Source organism: Aythya fuligula, chromosome 2 (genome assembly GCF_009819795.1).
Source record: "Aythya fuligula isolate bAytFul2 chromosome 2, bAytFul2.pri, whole genome shotgun sequence".
Classification (NCBI taxonomy): Eukaryota; Metazoa; Chordata; class Aves; order Anseriformes; family Anatidae; genus Aythya; species Aythya fuligula.
Genome location: NC_045560.1, coordinates 99,273,260 through 99,294,614, shown reverse-complemented (window position 1 = coordinate 99,294,614; position 21,355 = coordinate 99,273,260).

Genomic DNA, 21,355 nt, shown 5'->3' with positions numbered 1-21,355 from the left:
ATGGACATATTAGAATGAGTCCAGAGGAGGGCCACAAGGATGGCCACAGGGCTGGAGCACCTCTCCTAAGAAGATAGGCTGAGGGAGTCAGGGTTGTTCAGCCTGGAGAAGAGAAGGCTCAAGGAAGACCTTACAGTACCCTTCCAATACCTAATGGGGGCCTACAAGAAAGCTGGGGACTCTGTCAGGGAGTATAGGGTTAGGACAAGGAGTAATGGCTTTAAGCTAAAAGAGGGTAGGTTTAGATTAGATATGAGGAGGAAATTCTTCACTCAGATGGTTGTGAGGCACTGGAACAGGTTGACTAGAGGAGCTGTGGATGCCCCATCCCCAGAAGTGTTCAAGGCCAAGCTGGATGCAGCCTTGGCCAACATGGTCTGGTGGGAGGCATCCCTGCCCATGGCAGGGGGTTGGAACTGGGTGGTCTTTAAGGTCCCTTCCAACCCACATCATTCTGTGACTCTATGATTTGTTATTTATATAAATGAAACATAAACAAAACCAGCATGGGCCAGAATTTTTAACTTGTCTGTTTAAAAAAATAAATTAAAAAAAAAAAAAAAAAAAAAAAAAAAAAAAGGAAAGTCATAGAATCTATCAGTAATCTATCACTATGGAAATTATTTGAGAAGCAAATATTAAGACCACCTTATGCACTCAGGTAGCAATGGGAAATATTTCAAGGATCATCACAGGACTGCCCATAATTTAGTTATATAGAATTCAGGATTACTGTTGGATTTCCTACATGTTTCTTTTCACATTTTAAAGACAGAATAACTGGAAAAGGGAAAGGAAATATCATTATGTTTACTTCCCAGTTAGGATTAGGACACAAATCTATCAAAAAGGCCCTGATGGGGATAGCTGCTACAGATCAACAAGAACTGCATAACTTAATGTTTCTGAGTTTCAATAGTTCAACATTTTAGTATCTAAACATTAATGGTAGAAATACTCATTAGGAGGAAATTGTTCATTTTCTTTTTGGATGATCACTTCATTATATTAGCAGAAAAGCAGATGGTAATACCCCTCAAGAGATCAGTCGTGCTCTTGTTGAAAAAGACTTAAAATAACAGGAGAGAGATCAACACTAAGAAACTGTATGTGCCAAAAGCTAACTTATAGTAGTATATGATTACTATTCTTCACTAGGCTTAGAAGAGAAAATTTCCATTTTCAATTGCTTTTAATGTCAACCATTATCACTTTTGGAGGTGATAATTAGTCAGCTAATGCTACATGAGGAACATAAACTGAACACGTTATATGTCCTTTTCTAACTAAAATAAGAATAATTATTCTCCTATTGCTACAACATCCTAAAGTCAATAAGAGAATAGGTTCTGAAAGCTGAGATAAAATAGGTTAAATAGAAGGCATTCATCAGAAGCAATGTTCTCATTTTAAGTTCTAATTTCCACTAGTGGTTGAATTTCTTCTGAGACATTCAGTTCTACCCACATTCTCCTGTTGAACTCTGTCCCCAACAGGTTCAACACGCTGTTTTGTATAAAAATCCCTTCAGATTATCTCAAAATCACCTCCTCACAATTTAATCATCAAGAATTTAGTTTTACTGTATTTTCAGACTTGCTGTTTTGCCATAATAAAAGTTACATTTTTCATTAGATCCTACTGTATTTTATACTTATTGCACCTTAAAAAACAATAAAATCAGCTTAATTCTCCTTGCTTTAAAACTGAACTCTCTACTAAGCCTATTGCAGACATAATTTGTTAGATTTATAGTGAAGTATGTGCTAAGTTGATCTAATTACAGTGTCTTGAGAATAAAGGTTGCAAGACCTATTCTGATTAAAGCACAAATTTTAGCAATTTATGGTGTGTGTTTTTTTCTGAAACTCACCCCTTTGAGACTGAGGTTGTTCACTGTTTAGTCTCAGATCCATAACTTGGAGGAGAAGGTATTGTATCAATCAGCTATCCTTTTGTTTTTAGAAATTAGTTAGAAGCCTGAAATTTTTGGTGATATTCTAAGTATTCCTAATAATTGTAAGAAATACCAAATACTTCACAGCAATATAGATATGTCTTTTTTAAAGAGACCCTTATTTACTTTTATTTTTAAGAAAGAAATCCCCGTTACATGCCAAAAGTTTTTTTAAAAAACAAATAAACAAACAAACAAACAAACAGTTTGGAAACAAAATGTCCTTTTCTGTTGTTGTTTTAGAGTGGTAACTAAATTGACATGATGCCATATGCCCACGATATATTTGAGATGAGGTGTTTAGCAAAGAGGTGGATGGGGAAAGAGGAAAAGAGGAAGGCTGTTAGGTATCGTATCACTCCAAAGTGGATTATCTTCCCAGGCTTGCAGTGGTACCTCACTTTGCCAGGGACTTAACCCTGCAAGGTGCTGTTTCTTGTGGGTGCTGTTTCAGCAAAAATACACTTAACATCAAATATGTCTTTAAATATGTCTACATAAGATGCCCTGGTGTAATATTCTACAAACCTTTAAACCAGTTGGATCGCAAGGAGCTATCTGCCTACAAAATCATTTTGTTGCATGTAACTTCAGTACAGAAAAGCACCAGACTATAAGTTTATGACACCTGCCATGATATTCAGAAATACACTCTTCAAGACAAATTAGCCTGAATGCTGCCACTCATAACACCACTAGGATGGGTTCAAGTATTTCCAGTTTACACTAGAAGCAAGATGAAGAAGAAGGTAATAATGTTCATAAGGCCCTCCTTCATAAGTAGGGAGAGAAAAACAAGTAAACAAACAAAAACTAGATAGACTTTCAAGTGTGCAAACCAAAACTTTTCTTGGTCTAGATCCTTAGAGCATTATGCTACAAGGACACTCATATTCCAGTGTAAAGAGACTTGTAGTCACATTAAGTGCACCCCTGGGCATTTCAGGATTTCAGTGATCATTAACATCCAACAAACTGTTTCAGCACTCACTCAAAGACCAAAGGCACTAACATGATGCCCAGAATATTAACAAAGTGATGACAATTTACAATATACATTAACTCCAAAACAAGAAGAAAAAAAAGGCAAAACATTTTGTGCTTTCTGTATGAACAGCCACATAAGTCTACTCTACTGGTTGTACCTGCCTTGGTATTTAGTTGGACCAGACACTGTTTTTATTCCTTCAAAAATCAAAAACCTTAGAATCAACTGCTGATATTATGTCTGTCAATATGTAAATGTATCTTGCTTAAATTAGAGGATATATATTCACTTGGAAATGCCAAGACAGAAGATAAATTCATTTCATTTAAAAGTAGGGACAAAGCTAGAAAGCTAGGCATTTGCAATGACGAAAATGTGACTTAAGATTATTTGAAGAAAGAGCAGAACTGAAAAATAATTCTAATGTTTTTCTTTCCTTCTTCTTTTCCTTATAATCAAAAAAAAAATCCCTTAATTCTCCATTCTTACCCCTGTATTTCACTAAGGAATGGATTAAATAGATCAGACTAAATACAGAGAAAATCCATGTTATAAATAAATCACCTTGAAGGATGTAAGCAAGAGGCTACAGTATGAGGCACTGGTATCAGCATCCCAGGGCAGGTTCACTCTTAAAGTGTGCCAGTACTTCTATGGTTTTCACCTTTGGTGAAAATTGGATGTTTTTTTCTTCAAAAATCATAAACAAATCAAATATTTCTGAGGGTTTTTACACTCAGCCTTCCTAATTCTTCAGTAATTAACATTTTAGCTATAAAAAACAGGACTTTTGAGATCACAGATCACTAGGGCAATTCTTTTGTTAGTGTGAAGAAAAAATACCCTTAGCATGAAGATGTTGTTGGAAAAGCTAAAGTACAGAGTACCTGAGTCTAATAGTGGCAAAACTGTGGAGCATTAGCCTTATTACCAGATTCACATACTGTCAGTACCCATAATACAGAGACAGGCATCCCTATCACTATATCATGAATACAACCCTTCAAAACTATCTTTCCATCCACTGTACCAGTTAGTCCTGAGAAATGTTAGCAAAGACAAGAAGTTGATAATCTTCTGTAGTTCACCTTACCCTCCTTTATCAAAGATCCATCTTAAAGAACCTCTTACCTATAAGCTTAAATCATAGAATAATTAGGATTGAAAAAGACCTCCAAGATCATCTAGTCCAATAATCACACTATTACCAATGTCACCCACTCAACCACGTCCCTAAGCACAAGGTCCAACCTTTCCTTGAACATCCCCAAGGACAGTGACTCCACCACTTCCCTAGGCAAGCCGTTCCAATGCTTGGCTACTCTTTCTGAGAAGAAATGTCTCCTAATTTCTAACCTGATGCCGTTCCCTCTAGACCTATTGCTACTCATCTATGAGAAGAGGCTGACCCCCAGCTCCCCACACCTTCCTTTCAGGTGGTTGTAGAGAGCAATAAGGTCTCCCCTGAGCCTCCTCTTCTCCAGACTAAACAACCCCAGTTCCCTCAGCTGCTCCTCACAGGACTTGTGTTCCAGGCCCTGCGTGAGCTTCATAGCCCTTCTCTGGACACGTTGCAGGGCCTCAATGCCCTTCTTGTACTGAGGGACGCAAAGCTGAACACCGTACTCGAAGTGCGGCCACACCAAAGCTGAGTACATGGGAATGATCACCTCCCTGGTCCTGCTTGCAGCGCTATTCCTGATCACAAGAAGTATTTAAGTCTCAATGAATTTCTCATGATTTTATCTGCTTCCCTAATTTAAAAGACCCTTTAGTTGCATAATCCCATAAGGCCCTGGTTGATTGTGACACTGGAACCATGCTTATTATGCTCATGGCATCTCTCTACCACAGCCCAGATGTGCAATTCCAGCTAATGTGGACATACATTACCTTGGTATCTGTTTGAAAGGTCAGCTTGGGTTTCACAGAGCCAGCAGTTTGTCTGAAGTCCTTAGTCAAAATGTCTCCCACAATCCATAATTCTGTGCAGTGCCAAATTGCCTCTTTTAAAGCCAGAGAAGTTATACCTATACAAATTCCAGCCACATCTTGAAACCTGATAGGTGATGTGTTATTTGGAGAACAGATCAGGAGTGTCTCTATTTTGTGCCGTTACAGTAATTCCTACACACCTTAGCTTCATCTAGGGAGTATTTTGATATGAGCACAAAGTAACATTTGAACATTTCTTCACGCACTTTCTGAAGGACATACTTTTGCATTGGATAATACAGATGTAATTCTAACAAGATCTTTCAAGAAATATTCTATTTCAGGTATAAGAAAGACCTACCAAGACAAAGACAGAACACCTCAAATAGTGTAAAGTATTACCATTTTTTATTGTGTTAGATTAATGCCTGCAGCAACTTCTAATACCAAACTGCTCAGCACATACTACACAGCTTCCATTAATGTTGTTTAGATTCATCCAATATTTAAAAAAAACATCCCACATATTACAGGTCTTCATGGGGCAAAGTAAATAAAGATATTAGAAAGATATCTCACAACAGTTTATGAACATGGTTTCTAGAAGAGCTCATGTCAGCTTTACTCACCTTCCCACAATGACAGTAGACCTCAAGGGCAGCCAACATAGATTTATATTTTTAGTATCCTGCATATACATATACGCTTTTATTTTTTTTTATTTTTTTATTTTTTTCTAGAATACAGCTTATAAGAAGACCTAGTAATAAATAGCAGCTTGGAGATGAATTTGCCTCCAGTGAAAAAAAATTATCTGAATACCATGGCCATACAGTGTTTTAGAAATTTGCTTGTATTCATTTTCACATAAGAAACATGCTGTTTTTTAGGACAACAAAGTTCATCCCTATTTTTGTTTTTTATTTTTTAAACAACATAAAATCACAGGGAAGAAAGAAGGGCCTCCTGGAAGACCTCACACTCTGGTACATTAACAGTGAATATGGCTAGTCTTAGTTAGCAACCTCAGTTTGCAACCACCATGTTGGAAAAAGGGTGACATGCTCCACTTTAAGTAGAACTGAGGTACTAATAGGAACAAAATATCATTTTGCTTGAAGAAAAATCATAGGTTCTATTTGCAGTACTCTTTTGAATCACCAGTCAAACCCACTCTAATGAAAAGGTGAGTTTAGACCCTGATTGATTTCTAGGTGCTCTGCTGAAGAGAGAGCTTAGGAGCACAGTCCACCCACAATGCACTTAAAGTAATTCAGAACTGACAGGCAATAAAAGAAATATTGTTCCTCCTCTCATTTAGTAGAACAAGAATAGCTGTATGCAATTGCATTTCTGAATTTGATAAGTGAAAAATGACTCATTTTATTAGACAAAGACCATTTAAAATGTTAAAAAAGCCTGCTGTTATAATTTGCATATTTTAAAATGAAATTGGTTCATCACAGAATGCTTAAATATAGTATTACAAGATATGCAAAAGCCTGTAGGTATAAAAAAAAAAAAAAAAAAAAAAAAAAAAAGTCAGTTTTATCATAATACTTTGCAGTTTGGTGCTATGGTAATTGTCATAAAAAGTACACAATAAAAATGGTATGTAGCTGTTCAAATGCCATTAAGCTTGTTGGACAAGCTTCAAGGTAGGCATGCCTGGAAGACCCAATCCAATTGCTTTGAAAAACAAAAGGTACCAGGATGCCTGCCTGACACACAGAAAAAAAAAGAAAGAAAAAAATAATTAATTAATTAAAAAAGGACTAAAACAGGGATCCTGATTTAAGTTGTATGGCTCTTTCCTGCATTTACGAATGGATGTGCCCATCAAAACTGCAACTGCAAATCAGATTATCACACATGAAGAGTGTACATGTTGAGAGGTTGCACATAAATGCATGTGTTTTCTCTCTCTTACAGAAATACATACAGTTTTAACATGTGTTGGTATAGCTGCCTTTCTTCTCTCTGTCCTTTTCACATCTGCTATCAAAGTAGAGTAAGTAAAGTGAATGCAAAATATGGTCACACACACAAGCAGAAAGCAGTTCGGCGAGGTTGTTTGTGTAGATGTTAATATGTAGCATAAAACCTCAAGACAATTTTTTTTAAAATTGTTGGCACCATTGCAAACTCACAATTGGATTACCACTTATAGTCAAAATATATGTTTCCAGTTCCCTAATATAAAATAAATAATAATAATAAATACACTACACACCTTAATTTGAGAGGAATACTGGAAAAAACTCTAGGAGTCAGAATAGATGACTTAGTAGTCATCCAGCCACTGGACTGGAATTCAGGACACAAGGTTCAACCAAGTTCACTACAGACTTTAGGTAATTTAAAAACCATCTAGGATGTAAAGGACTATCCTTTACTGTTGTTCTTTTAAATGAGAAAAGTGATGCATCAAAATCATCATCAGGACACTGCTTGTGATGGGGCCTATAATAAGAGATATAGTAAAGAGATAATTTTTTGTCTACAGAACCTATAATGTGTGGGCTACTGTGCATATGTTAAATACAGAACCTGACCTCATCTGTGTGTCAGTGTACAAATTTACACCTAACTTTTAGAATTTCGGATTTTATAACAAAAGTGGTAATAATAAACACCACAAACAAAAGTCTTAAGCAACAAATTATCTGATACCTTGTATTCTCTAGGTTTTTCTTGGTCTGTGATCTCTTTATTTCTGTCATGTTTCTTGCTGAAACTCCTGGAACAAGGAGTTCAAGTAGATCATCCTTTGCAAGGAAAAAAAAAAAAAAAAAAGATTCAGTGCAGCTATCTCCATTTCTTGTCAGGAGTGGAAGGAAGAGGGGGAACTGTAATCAGAACTGTTACAGCAGTTTTGCATTTTCTTTTAATTTTACATTTCTTTTTAAGTAAAAAATCATTTCAATGCTATTTATCTTAGCTGACAAGAAGTTAGAACTAGTGCAAAAGTAGAAATGGAGAAAATGAGCAAACTCAGAAATGAGAAGAGTTGAATATGGAAGAAAAACTTATAAACAAGGTCTGGAATTGATTCATTTTTCAAAGCAACCTCACTTCCCGTTTTTGTATTTTGAATCATTATCACATAATGAATCATTTTCATGTAATATTACATCTCACATGGCTTTTTTACTTGTTAGGTGATGCAGTATTACAAACTTTTATTTATGGAAAACAGAGATTAGTGTTAATAACCTTGCAATGTTAAATCCTTTAGTTAAAGAAGAAACTTGTCATAAGTGTTAATAAGTTTCTCTTTTTCCTTGTTATAATTTGGGAAAAGTTGCATGTATTATACCAGGTCATAGGCAAAAGTGTTTATAAAAGACAAAAGGAAGAAACAAAACTTCAGCACCAAAAGGATCATTTCAGCATTTCCTGACATGGGCAGTAACTTTGGGACCATGTCTATATAAGTTGGAGAACAGAAAATGAATCAATGTGAGGTCTAGTTTTCATTTGTGCCATGAGCGTAGTTTCACATGTGATTACTTACAGCCACATCACGACATATAAAATGTGTAAATTTGTACACTGACACACAGATGAGGTCAGGTTCTGTATTTAACATATGCACAGTAGCCCACACATTATAGGTTCTGTAGACAAAAAATTATCTCTTTACGACATTTACAGAAAGTGCAGCAGATTCAAACCCAGTCACATCCAAATTTGGAACACAAATGTTTGACAGTTTCGGTTTGTGCTCTCTCTATCTAATTACCATTTTAGAGGCTGGAAATGCAGAGAGAGGTTGGGATTGGTACCAATTATTTGAGAAGTATAGCAAGTAATTTTTATTTCAATTTGTCGTTCAGTAGATGGCAACTACTCGAACCATCATGTAAGGATTGCAGGAGGTCAGTAGATAATGAAAGATCCTGTTTACAGAAGCTAAAACATTTAAATCATTTTAATTTCAAGGAAGAGGTCATTACCTTGAATTTAGAAGCAGTGGGGTATTTTTCTTTTACTTTTTGTAATTTTCTAATTTTACTTTTTGTGATAGTCCAGAGAACCGCCTTATGATGCTAGGGATCCAGTTTTGCATCACAGCAGCCTGAAAAGAAAACTGTGCTTTGAGTTACACAGAGAAGAGGTCTGAATGAGGGTTTCCCCCTGCTCACAACGTCTCTATCTACCAAGCCATCTTTTTTGTCTCTTTTACATTAGTATATTCTGATTTTGAGAAAAAATCTGAAAGCTTGGAATGAAAAACATAAGTACTGCAGAGCAAAGCTTAGAGAAAATCCTGAAAATAGCCATCTCATGCATCCCTGCTCTGGGTATTTGAATGCTGTCAATAAAAACTGTAGGCACAGATGAAGACAGTAGCTGCTGAAGGCAGGACACTGCAGATGGCAGCAACAGAGCCATGAGTACCTGTCTAGTCAGCCTGTGCCAGTCCCCCAATATTCCAGGATTGCTATTGCAGTTGTCCAGAAGGTCTTTCCTTTGAAATATATATATATGCCCTTTTTCTTGTTCATTCTTCACCTTAACTGTAGGTTTACATCAAAGGCAAAAGTAGAAGGACAAAATATGTGCTATTCACAGTCAAACCTCCAAAAGCTTATATACATTAGAAAAGCCAATTCTGGATATCCAAAATTGATCCCCAAACTATTATCAACACTTGTGAGTTTGGCAGATGTTCAAATAACTGACTTGAACATAAAAAATAGCATTTATGTTTATATATCAATATATATCAAGAGCACACATACTCTTCTTATACATTGGCAAGATACTTTTGAATCTCTGCTTTCTGTGGAAACTTCTCTATCAAATGGTATCTAATTTTAAATTAAACTTACCTTTATTAAATCAAGTCCTGTTAAGCACAAATTGTTCACTATTGACCCAATTATCTAACTTGTATATGTACTTACCTGCCTACATGTACTCTGGCAAATGCTATAATTACCCTCAATGAATCACAAACAAAATTATCATTTTACCTTGCAAGTACAGGAAAGCAGTGGTGAGAGAATGACTTGATTATATAAAAGCTACCTTATTTCCTGGAATGACGAAAAAGCTGGTAAAAAATCTTGTTAAATATAGTTCTAAATGAGCCACTCTGTTCAGTAGATAGATAGAAAACAATCAGAAAAACAGTGAAAAAAATAACAAAAGAGGAAAGACCTGAAAACATCACCAGTCTGCTGTAAAAGCTGAAAGGCAGGAAAAAAAAAAAAAAAAACAACACAAAAAAAAAAAAAAAAAAAAAAACACCTTAACAATATGTTTATATTAAAAGCATTCATAGAAATGATTTTAAAGTGGAAAGACAGAAAATACATTTTATAACATAATGCTCAAAATGCAGGAAGCACGCAGCTGTGATCCTTCTCCTGCAGTTTCCTAATGTATTTAAAGCTACTTATTTCCACATAGACAGTATCTAGGAAGCTGCTGAAGAGACACAGCTCCCAATGTTTATTGTAATTTACATTTAGCACATTATTTCCACATTTTTCTTTGCCTTTTACCTGAATACATCTTCAGAAGGGCACTTATTTTAAATGCCCTGTAATCAGAGGATACAAACATTTAGAGATATGTAATGCTATGGAGAAGACCAGCCACATTCTGCCTTCAGATAACTATTTAACTCAAAAAAAAAAAAAAAAAAAAAAAAAAAAAAAAAAAAAAAAAAAAAAGGGAGAAGGATGTGGGAACTGTGGGAACATTTACAAGGCTGTGAAGAGAGCTAGATGAGGGCGGCCTTGAGTTCTGCACAATAGGACCAAGAGCTTTGCTTTGCTTTGTTTTACTTTTTAAAAAACAACATTAGAAAATATTCCCAATATTTGCTTAAAAATTGATTGGTGAACTTCCAGCTGTAGCTACATCTCCACAGAGTAGCATTGCAATTTATGAGGTCACCAGAAAAATATTTAAGTTAATACTTCATAGAAGTTTTCTTGGGAGATAACTGGTGCCTTCTGAAATACCTATTGATGATTATAACTTTTAATCTGAAGGTTATTAGGTTACCAATCAAAATCAGTTTGTTTGATTGTTTTTATTTAAATTTGCATTTTATAAACTTCAAAAATTATCCAGAAGATAAAAATACTATCTGAGTATAATTTCAGTTCTAATGCATGGGACTGAATTTGATGTTCTGTTTCTCCTTTTTAAATGTCATCCTCATTAGAAATTATTAGAAGGGAGATTTTTTTTTTCCTTTTATATTTTTAGGGGAAAATACCCTTTTTCCTGGGATAAACATAAGAATACCCCAGAACAAATGCAAAAACAGTTTCTAAGCAGCTGAAAGTTTAAAAAAATAATAAATAAAAAGATTAGAGAATCAACCGAGATGAGTTTGATGAGAACAAAGCTTGTTAAGCCCATCTAAGTGCCTTTATGGCAGGGTAACAGCCCTTATGAGCAGAGGAGCTTTACCTCTGACATTGTTTAATGTGACATTTTCAAAGCAAGCTAGAGCAAATAACTCTAGCTGAAATAGCTGTTAGGTGGGTGCAGAGAAAAAATGACTTACTGAATATCAGCAGTTCACAGTAACACTGTGATGAAAGAAGGAAGTATTAGGTTCTAGTGCTCTCTCCAGGATCTGGTGCTGTTAGTACTGTTCTGCAATAATAAGGACGATGGTAAAGGCTTATGAGATTGAAAGAAAATATGAAGCTGAAACAGGCTGCAAGTACTCTCAGGGAAAGATTACAACTTCAAAAAAATTAGAAAAATGAGAGAAGAGAAGGGGGAGAGCGAGAGGAAAATCATTAAAGATAAAAGCTCAAGGGAATAACCCAACTCACACAAATAGAAGATGGCAAAGCTGACCTAGTATGTAGGCCTAGTATGTGAATCATAGCCTGAACACAGTCAACATAGTGCTGTAAAAATTGAAATAGTACCGCAAAATGCCATGCAGAATGCATTAACAAGAATATAATGGGCATCTTTTCAGCCCATACTGACATCTCACTCCATTTGGGGATTCACAAGTCAGGAAGGGTACAATCAACTGCAAACAATCCAGGAAATGATCGGACATCTCAGAAACCCATCTTATGAGAAAAGACTACTAGGAATGCTGAAAACTTCTGGGTTATTCTTGCTTCAGAAAGTTCTTCAAAAATAGTAGTAGAAATGTTCTCTATTTTCTTAATAGATACTGTTCATATTTGACCGATAACAACAACTTGCCAATTCAACTTTGTGGAGGAAACATATGAAGTAGATCAATTTCAAAACTTTTTCTTCAAGATATTATCAAACTTGTAAAGTACAAATGGCTCTGAGTACAAATTATCAAATATCTCACATCTAAGAGATAATTAAGACATCAAAACTAAGTACTGCTAACAAAAAGCTTTCATTTACTAGGCCATTTAAGGAACCTTGTTTAATGTGAACAAAGCTCTGTAATGCCTTTCAAGTATAGGTCATAACACCATCTTGTTCTACGTAAGTATGGTTGTTTTTTTGGTTGGTTGGTTGTTGTGATTTTGTGTGTGGTTTTTTGTTTGTTTTTACATCCCCCACTAACCTTTTGAAATATTAAGAAATACAACTGCCAACTACACTATTTAAATACATCCATTTATTTTAAAAGATGTTAACCATCATTATGGAAAGGCTTGATTGCTAGTAACATGACAGTCACTTCTTACATCTCCGCATTAGTAAGTTCAAAGTCACTAATTCCCTTGGACACAATATTAATAATGCTCTAACTTTTGCATGTGCTCAGACTATGAAACTAAATGGATGGCATAGGAAAAGACAACTGTGCTCTGCCAAATCCATTCCAAATAAAGAGGTACATTACATACTTCCTACAGGCATTTTAGCTGTGATACGTTACCAGAGCAGGACATTCCCAGTAGGCAAGAGCAGAATTCGTTCATTTTCATTATATTGGACATTGAAAGAGAAATTCAAAAAAATATGGCTTTGGAAAAACTTTCTCCAACTTCTTTCAATTCTGTATCTTTGGTTTATGCAGTTTGAAGGTGAAAAATTTATGTTCCTAGACAAATCATTTTGCACATTATTTCAAATCACTTCTAGGACCATGATGCCCGTGGATCTAGAGTAGGTACAACAGGTAAACTGCAATGAACAACTCCAAATTATCAAAGCTGTTCATTCTGTATCAGAAAAATAATTTTGTCTGTAATTGTTACTGTTTAGGCCTAAACTTCTCGAAGTATTTAGCTATTAACAAGGATCGGCCTTTAAATCAATTATACACTCTCATATCCAGTCCTAGATTCACACAAGAATAGACACAGCCTGCTTTGGGAAACACATGCTATTATGTCTGCAATTCTAAGATATTCCCATAAATATGTAAAACCTTATGCCTTTCTTACCTTTACTAAATTGTCTCCTGAAAGCTGATAAGATGTTTTACAACAGGATTCTTCCCAATCCCACTGTACAATTATTTTCTCCTCACTTGTAGTATCATCACTTTTTGAAAGGAAAATGTTTTTGACTGTATGCATTAGAAAAATCCAACACTTGCTAAATGCAAAAGAAACTCAACAGTCTCCTGTTGAGAGAAAGAGAAAAACAACACTTCTGGTTGATTGAAAGCATTTATCCACAAACTATAACAGAAAAGATCAGCTAAATGTTAAATATATATATATACATACATACATATATAAATCAGATTGCTAACAATGAGAACAATACATATAAAGTGAAAAATCCAAACTTCTGATGCTCATTACATTGAAAATACAGCCAAATGTCCTAAGTTTGGAAAGTGTTTTCTTAGAGTCGAAACCAATGAAATGTTACATCATCATCTGATGTTAATTAATGCCTTTGTGTTTACCTGAGTGAGCACAGGTGTTTTGCAAGGTATGCTCTGTTAAAAGCTATTGATAGGCTAACCACTTTGTAGTAACTAGCTCTGTCTTCCTCCTCCTTGCACTTCTCATGCTGTGAACTAATTAAAACTAGGAATGATTACTAGTATTTAATGAAATACTAGTATTTCATTAAATTCATTTCATTTAATGAAATACTAGTAATTTAAAGAAAAAGGCAATCTTCACCCTTGCTGAAATTGTTTTGACTTGGTACAACACATTTTCCAAGCAAAGCTGTAGGCTACACACTAAAGAGCATTGGATGTAAAGAAGGTTAAAATGTCAAATCCAGAGTGAAGAGTCAAGATGCAATCATTCAAGAGTAACACAAAGTGGCTGTGGGAAGTGGAATTAACTTACTTATTAGGCAATGTTATTAATTTGGCAGCTCATAGAAAGCAATGTTTTGCTGAAGCAAGATATTGCTTTACTGATAATATGTAAGCAAACATCTGAACAGGCAGAGAGCATCACATCCTTCCTGGCACATGTTTGAGTATGATTCCAGGAACTGCCTTATCCCTGAGCCTAGGCTGTTGTATATCGGCATGTGCACCCCTCTGTTTTGAGATGTCTACCATGTAAGGCCAAGGTTAATACTCAGTCTCATGTTCTGTCTGTGACACATTAATAAGCTACAAAGAGTCTAAGCTGACACATTTTTAGACTAACCAAAAAGCGCACAAGACCCTCCACAGCCTTGACATTACATGAAGAGTTGGGTCTTCCTCCATGTCCTCTCATAAATCATGATCTGCAATGCACAACAGCCCCAGCAGAAGTAGCTGGGTGAGAAAAGAAGAACATTCAGACTCAGTATAGCTAATCATTGTTTTTTGTCAACTGAAGCCAACAAATTTTACAAGCTTTTCATTACCCTCCACATTTCCAGTCAATAAAATCTCCGTTGCAGGTCTGCAGCAACTGGAATTCAGTGGTACCAAGCACCCACTGATGTGGAGATGCAGAAGCAGTTCTGTAGTCATGTTTGGAGATAAATCCAGAAGGACTTGTGTAACCCTGTAGTACTCCTCCCAAGGCCTCCAACCTTTACATCAATCTCAGAGCTCTTTGTGACCATCCTCCCCATCTCTCTGCAGCACAACTGATTGAGTGAAAGGAGTGCACCGCTTTCAATACAAAGTTCAGCACCCTGCTTAAGACTACTACTACAGCAGCAATGACTCAGTAGTGGTCTTCTCCCAGAAGCAGCTGAGGTACAAATATGTTTCGTTTTGTTGACTTTGCAGTGATAGCAATTACTTCAGGCAGGAAGATGGTAACCCGCCACTGGTGAGGACAATGAAGTCTTAAAATGCTGCAGCTGCATGCTGAGGGAATGCAAACAAAATTGCAACTGAACATCCAGGCCGTGTCTATCCTAGTCAATTAAAACTGCCAGGAACATGCCATTCTTAGAGGCCAACTGGCAAGGATCAGTCTTCATTTATGCTGATAGTCTTTTAGCCTCTGACACAAACTCTCTCCATGCTAACAGCAATTAGGATCAGACCCTGAAACAGTTTTAACTCTATTCACACCCAAGTAATGTTGCAGTGTGATGCATTCATGTGCCTGGCAACCTTTCTGGGGAATACGTAAATTAAAAGTACAGCTGTGTATTCAGTATCACTCCTGGTATTGTCAATATCCAGCTTGCAGATGCACAGGTTGGTGTTCTGACTGTGCTACATTGGGAGAGATATTTTCTTTTTCTCGCACCATTAAGGTATCAAAGTGCAAGAGATTTCTGCCAGCAGTGTATCCTAATACCTTTTCTGGATAGGATTTTTTAAATTTTTCATAATATTCTATCCTTTTGGTCTTTTTCCTTCTTAAGCTTGTAAGTCCAAATATTGAAGCCATAAAATAAGACAAAATTCATTCAGCTTCCTAAAAAGCAAACAAACTAGGATTTGCCATTTAAGACAAACTTCAAAATGTCAGACTTTCTTTACATACACTTTTCTTTCTAGCTCAAGTTTATTTATACTTGTAAAAAATACTTAGATCAAGTGGTGTTATATCAAAGCAGAAAAGTCAGGTAAACCAAAAACAGGTCAAAGGACTAATGCTGTTTTCCCCTCAGTGGAGCTACAGCAGAACATACCCACCTGCTGTCATAGAGCACTTCTTGGAATCTAATCAAAGAAAGGCTGAAAATGCCACAAACCCGGCCTACTCAAAAACAAGAGACACTGGAAATTTCCAGAGAGACATGTCCATGAGTTTTCTGTCTGATTTTTTTTTTTCTGATTACATTTTGATCCTCAGCTAGAGTGAATCTCTGAAGATGCTGCACTGTGCCCACAGTTGTGGACAGCTTAATAACACCTGTATTTATGCCAGCATTGTTTTCAAACTACAGCCAGGTTTGGCAGTCAGGCAGCAGAACCAGATGCTCTAATGCAATTTCTGGACACAGAATGTAAAAATATGATGATTCAAAATCCTGACAGGGAAGAACTAGTCCTCAAAAACAACTTATCTGATCTCCAGAGTACACAGAGCAGGAAGATTCCAGGTTTGGAGGCTATGCGTATTGTGGCAGACGCCCCTGAATTTACCCCAGGTACAAGCAGATCAGGCATAGCAGCATGGACTCAATTCAGCACATGCTGTATCTGCTGATTTTTTCCAGTTCCCAGCAAGTTCCACAAACTGTGCTGAGCTCCTTGCTGCTGAAGCTATATTGCTATTAGTCCCTCCATTAGATAACATAAAGCCTATCTCAGCTGCATATAAATTACACCGAAGCCCTGACGCTTTTTTTTTTTTTCTCCCCACAGAATAAGCATTGCTATATTCTATCACAACTATGTTTTTCTAAGGAAGATACAGAGATCTAGCTTCATAAACTTTTTTTCTTTTTTTTTTTTTTTGTTCTTTTGCAGCTGTTTTGTATCATAATGAATTGCACTGTTTTACTCACTATGATAACATACTTCTGTCTATGTTAAATGAGACTTTTAACAATGTGCAGGACAACTTTAAAAAATAAAACAAGTGATTAGTGTTTCTGCATTTTATTTTTACAAATGGTTTCAGTACCTCAAATACAGAAAAATATCCTATATCGGGTAGAAGGCAAATGCTGTTGTGTGGACTTTTTTAACATGGGATTTACCTTTTTTATTCCCATGAGGAAAAAATATATCATTGGTACTCTTGCTTCTCCTTGCTACCAAGAAGTTGTCCAGAAGTTTTGTGATATTCTCCAGAGGTTAACTTCAGCTTGGAGGAAGAAGTCTGGGAATATTTCAGTGTAACTAGACTCCTTTACATACCTAGTTTCTACTCATGGAACAGAAATAATCCTCTTGCACTTCACCCAGGGATCTCTACCAAAAGCCGTGGCTCAAGAAGGGTGAACTTTCCAATGCCCATATCGAACTGTGAAGATACAGTGAATACCTCTAAACAACCTTTCCTATCAAAGCCTCCACCACCACCAAATCACAGTATCTGAGTTCTCAGCACCAAGCAGATGGGGTTAGCATTAATACTTTAAAGCATGATGGTTTTTCCTTTTTCAAAACTTTTTCAAAACACAGTGATCTTCAGCCAAGTATTAAACCATTTGACTGTTGTAAATATATGCATCTTGATGAAATCTAACACCAAAGTTACTGAAAAATATTTTTAAGAGAAAACCTGGGTCTATGGGTAGGGTAAACTGCAACAAATTAAATGAAACTCATTATGCAGCACAAGCTAGATACCTACAGACTCAGGATGGAGTTTACAGATTTGCTTTAGGGAGAGGTTTTGTTTTTTAAACTCAGTAACATATCAGTAATCCTGTTTGTGGTAAGAGTCCACACATTGCTGCATCTGCACAGCTGCAAAGGTAATGAACCACAGCAAAGAAACAAGCCTCTGGGAAAAGAGGAAGATTGTACAGATGAAAACCGGCTCATCACGAGGCTATACCCTGGCATTTCTTCTTCCCATTTGCCTTTGAGACACCTTGTTAAAAATATGCATACAAAAGATTTATCTTTCTGCAATAAGCTAAAATAAAATGCCATTCCTTTTCCAGACATCAATGTATATTTACACTCATTACACATTAAACAGGCTCCCATCAGAGTTGGTAGAAAGTCTTCTTGTAATGCTAATGAGCTTTGTATCAAAACCAATAGAGGTTCCTGTCATCATTACCTTGTATTAGAGGTTCCTGTCATCATTACCTTGTATTTAGAAAGCTACAGTCATACATTTATAATACAAGTGTAATTACTTGTTGGACTTGCTTATGATCACTTTTAGAAAGCGATAAGAAATATGATTTGATTCATTTGCTTGGTATTTTATTTTACCTCTTCCTTATTTTTGCTCCTTTTTCTTTGTTTTTCATTCATTTAATCAAATGCATATAATTAAGATTTATATAGAAATGCTAAGGATTTTGTATAGTACCATGTGTACCAGTGGCCCTACAAGAAAAGGGTGTTGATTTCACTGTGTTGTTTTTACCCAATCTCTCAGGAATAGATAGCAATTTCATTCATTGCTGCCTTTACCTGAATAACCAGCTTGATAACAACAGTACTTCTGCTGAAGAAAGAATGGGAGAATTAGCAATTCACCTGCACAGCTTCAGTGCAAACGTTGCTTCTCTGGGGAATCTTATATCCACGCCCTTAGCATAGTTAGACAGAAAAGCAAGCATCCAGCAGAACAAATTTTTGCAAAAGGCACTGGCTACCAAAACCAGAACTAACGTAACAAACGTAGTTTAAATCATCTTTTCAGAAGTGTAGGTGGCTTTGGTTTGTTGGGGATTTTGTGTGTGTGTGTACATGAGGTGTTTTTTTTGTTGTTTGTTTGTTTGTTTGGGAGGGTGGGGGAGCTTAGATCAACTCAACTATAGAGAAGAAGAAAAAAGTGCAGGATGGCAAAGCATTCTGTCAAATGTCAGATATCAAATAAGAATTTTTTACCCACTTCTGAGACTGTGGCCATGGGCAAACCTCACCAGAGCAAGGGCATTCTTGAGAGACTGCAGCCATGAGAATAAACAGAGAGAAACACCCATACCCCAGCCTCCTACACTGTTTCTCCAGCAGGGTTGGGAGTCACTTAGTCTTTCCCAAGACATTTGACTGTTTTTTTTTTTCTTAAATCCTGAATCAGAGATGAAAAGTTTGTTTTAATTAGCAATAGTTGGCATAATTAAGTAAAACCCCAATCTGAGGCAGTTTTGCCTGCAGCAGTGGCCGTTACAGACATACTGCCTATACCTAGCTATTAGCCAAGTACCGCTAAGTACTGATCCTATACAGTTTTCATAACTTTTAGTGTGTGAGAATTTTTTGTTGCAGTTCCTACCCATTTTTCATCACCACCATTATTAACCAAAAGGCACCTGACTTCTGTTCATGTTTCACTTGAATAAAGAAGAACTGAAAGTACCAAAATCAAGATAACTGTAAAGAGCAGGCTACGGGGCTCTTAAATTACAGTTTCCATCACATGAATGTATATGAAAAGGAAAGTCACCCCCAAAAATCTGAAAATTTATAGAAACAATAAACTGCCATTTTAACAGGGTGCTTTGCTGATGAATACAGGACTAAAGTATTACATATAAATCCTAAGTGGGGAAGAAGCTACAAATCTTATTTACACATTTTTTGACAAAAGGACTGTTCCATATAATCCTTAAGCCCCTGATACTACAGTCTTTTGATATATGTGTATTTATGTATTTTTTAATCTTATAGCATGAGTCTGTGTGTGAATGCTCATTTGTTTTAAATATATTAGAATGCCAACATGCAAAGATAATAACGGATGCCAACACTCAGGATTTTACATTAAATGAAATACATCACCATACCTCTCAGAAATTGTATTTTCACTTGATTTTCTGGGCTTAGATTTTTGTCATATATTTGAGTCTAAAAATATGAGATTGTAACTATAATATGAAAACAATGAAAACTGCTGAAACTTGAAAGCAGAATAGCATTAACTGTCAATAAGAACCCAAACCCAAGTGTTTGATTTTGCTCTTCTGTAAAATTTTTGGTTCAGAAGTCAAGTTTCATACTTTTACTAGCACAATAACCATTAGGAATTTAAAAGGATTCTGTAATGCACTTGTATATTTGTTTTGTGATTCCTCTCACCCACCTTCTGCTGTCAGCCAACAGGTACCTGTAATTGAAATTATACACAGCTACAGAATGCCTTTGTGTGCCTAAGTGTCAACTGCTGTGAGGGATTCACCTTGCTCTGCCTCCTGAAAGTTAAGGATCTGTTCAATGTATATTTACTACAAGTAGTAAAGCTGTGTGGTAAGTATTCAGGAATGATCCCTAAGCCACTGTACGCACGATCAAACTCAGTTTGCAACTATTGTGTATTGAAGCTGCATTTAGACAAAGTCTGTTTCATTCCCTAAGGTTCACTATGGGTTTTACTTTTATTTTAGAAACAGCTCCTTCCTCTCGCATGGTGGTTGGTACCCAAAACGTATTCACAAAAAAAAAAAAAAAAAAAAAAAAAAAAAAAAAAAAAGAACACTGCCACATCAGATAAGGGATAATGAAAACTCTGTAACACGTTGCTAATGAATTAATTCACATAAAAATATTTCCTGATATTGAGTTAAAGTCAGTTTCACACAACTGGTATTTTGGTTAGTTCCTTTTACAAAAATTAAACCACTCTGACCTCTTCCTACCCACCCAATCCCCCAAGCCCTTTGGAAACTGTTTAAAATTACAGCACATCTAGTCTAAGAAATTAGCATTATATTGAAACTCATATTTTAGGTAAAATCTAGAAACAAAGCTGAAATAACAGGCCAGCAGAGATGAAGCAACTATAATGAAAACACAAAACTGTAAAAATTGGAGTCTTTTCATCTTGGATGAAGAAATGATGATTCTTTGATTTTTGTCACAGGCAAGGGAATAACAGGAGGCAAAGTACTTTGATACCAGCTAAATTTAGTGCCAGATTCAGAAGTCATAACGATAATATTGCTGCAATTGAAAAGATGAAAATTTCAGATTCATACACCACAACACTGATATTCAATATTACAGCTGACTTAACATTAAATATATTTTTATCCTCATCATACCTTATTATATCCTTGCCATAGTCACTCTCTTTTTAATTAAAAAATGAGGCTCTTCACTACCACTTCTAAAAATTATCAGTGATTGAAAAACAGGCTTTGAAAATTGAATTTGCATGATAACAGTTAGCTGAATGTTTAAAAGGACTATCCTGGTAACTTCAGCTATAAAGATATGACATTTTTAAGGGTTATTCTGCTAAAATCAAAAGATAAAATTGAAAAAAAAAAAAAAAAAAAAAAAAAAAAAAAAAAAAAAAAAAAAAAGACTTAAGAACCATTTGTTAACATGGCTTGGGAAAAAAAAAAAAATGCTTCAAGACAAAACTGCAGTACACCTGGAAATAAATACCAAAACCAAATATGATCAACAAGGGCCTAGGGGAACCTTCAGTTAGTGCAATGCCATGGCCACTATTTGGGAATCACCAGAAGAGTTAGCGTTAAGTTTAGGGAAGAGATAAAAGAAAGAGATTGAGGTGCAGCTGGATTGG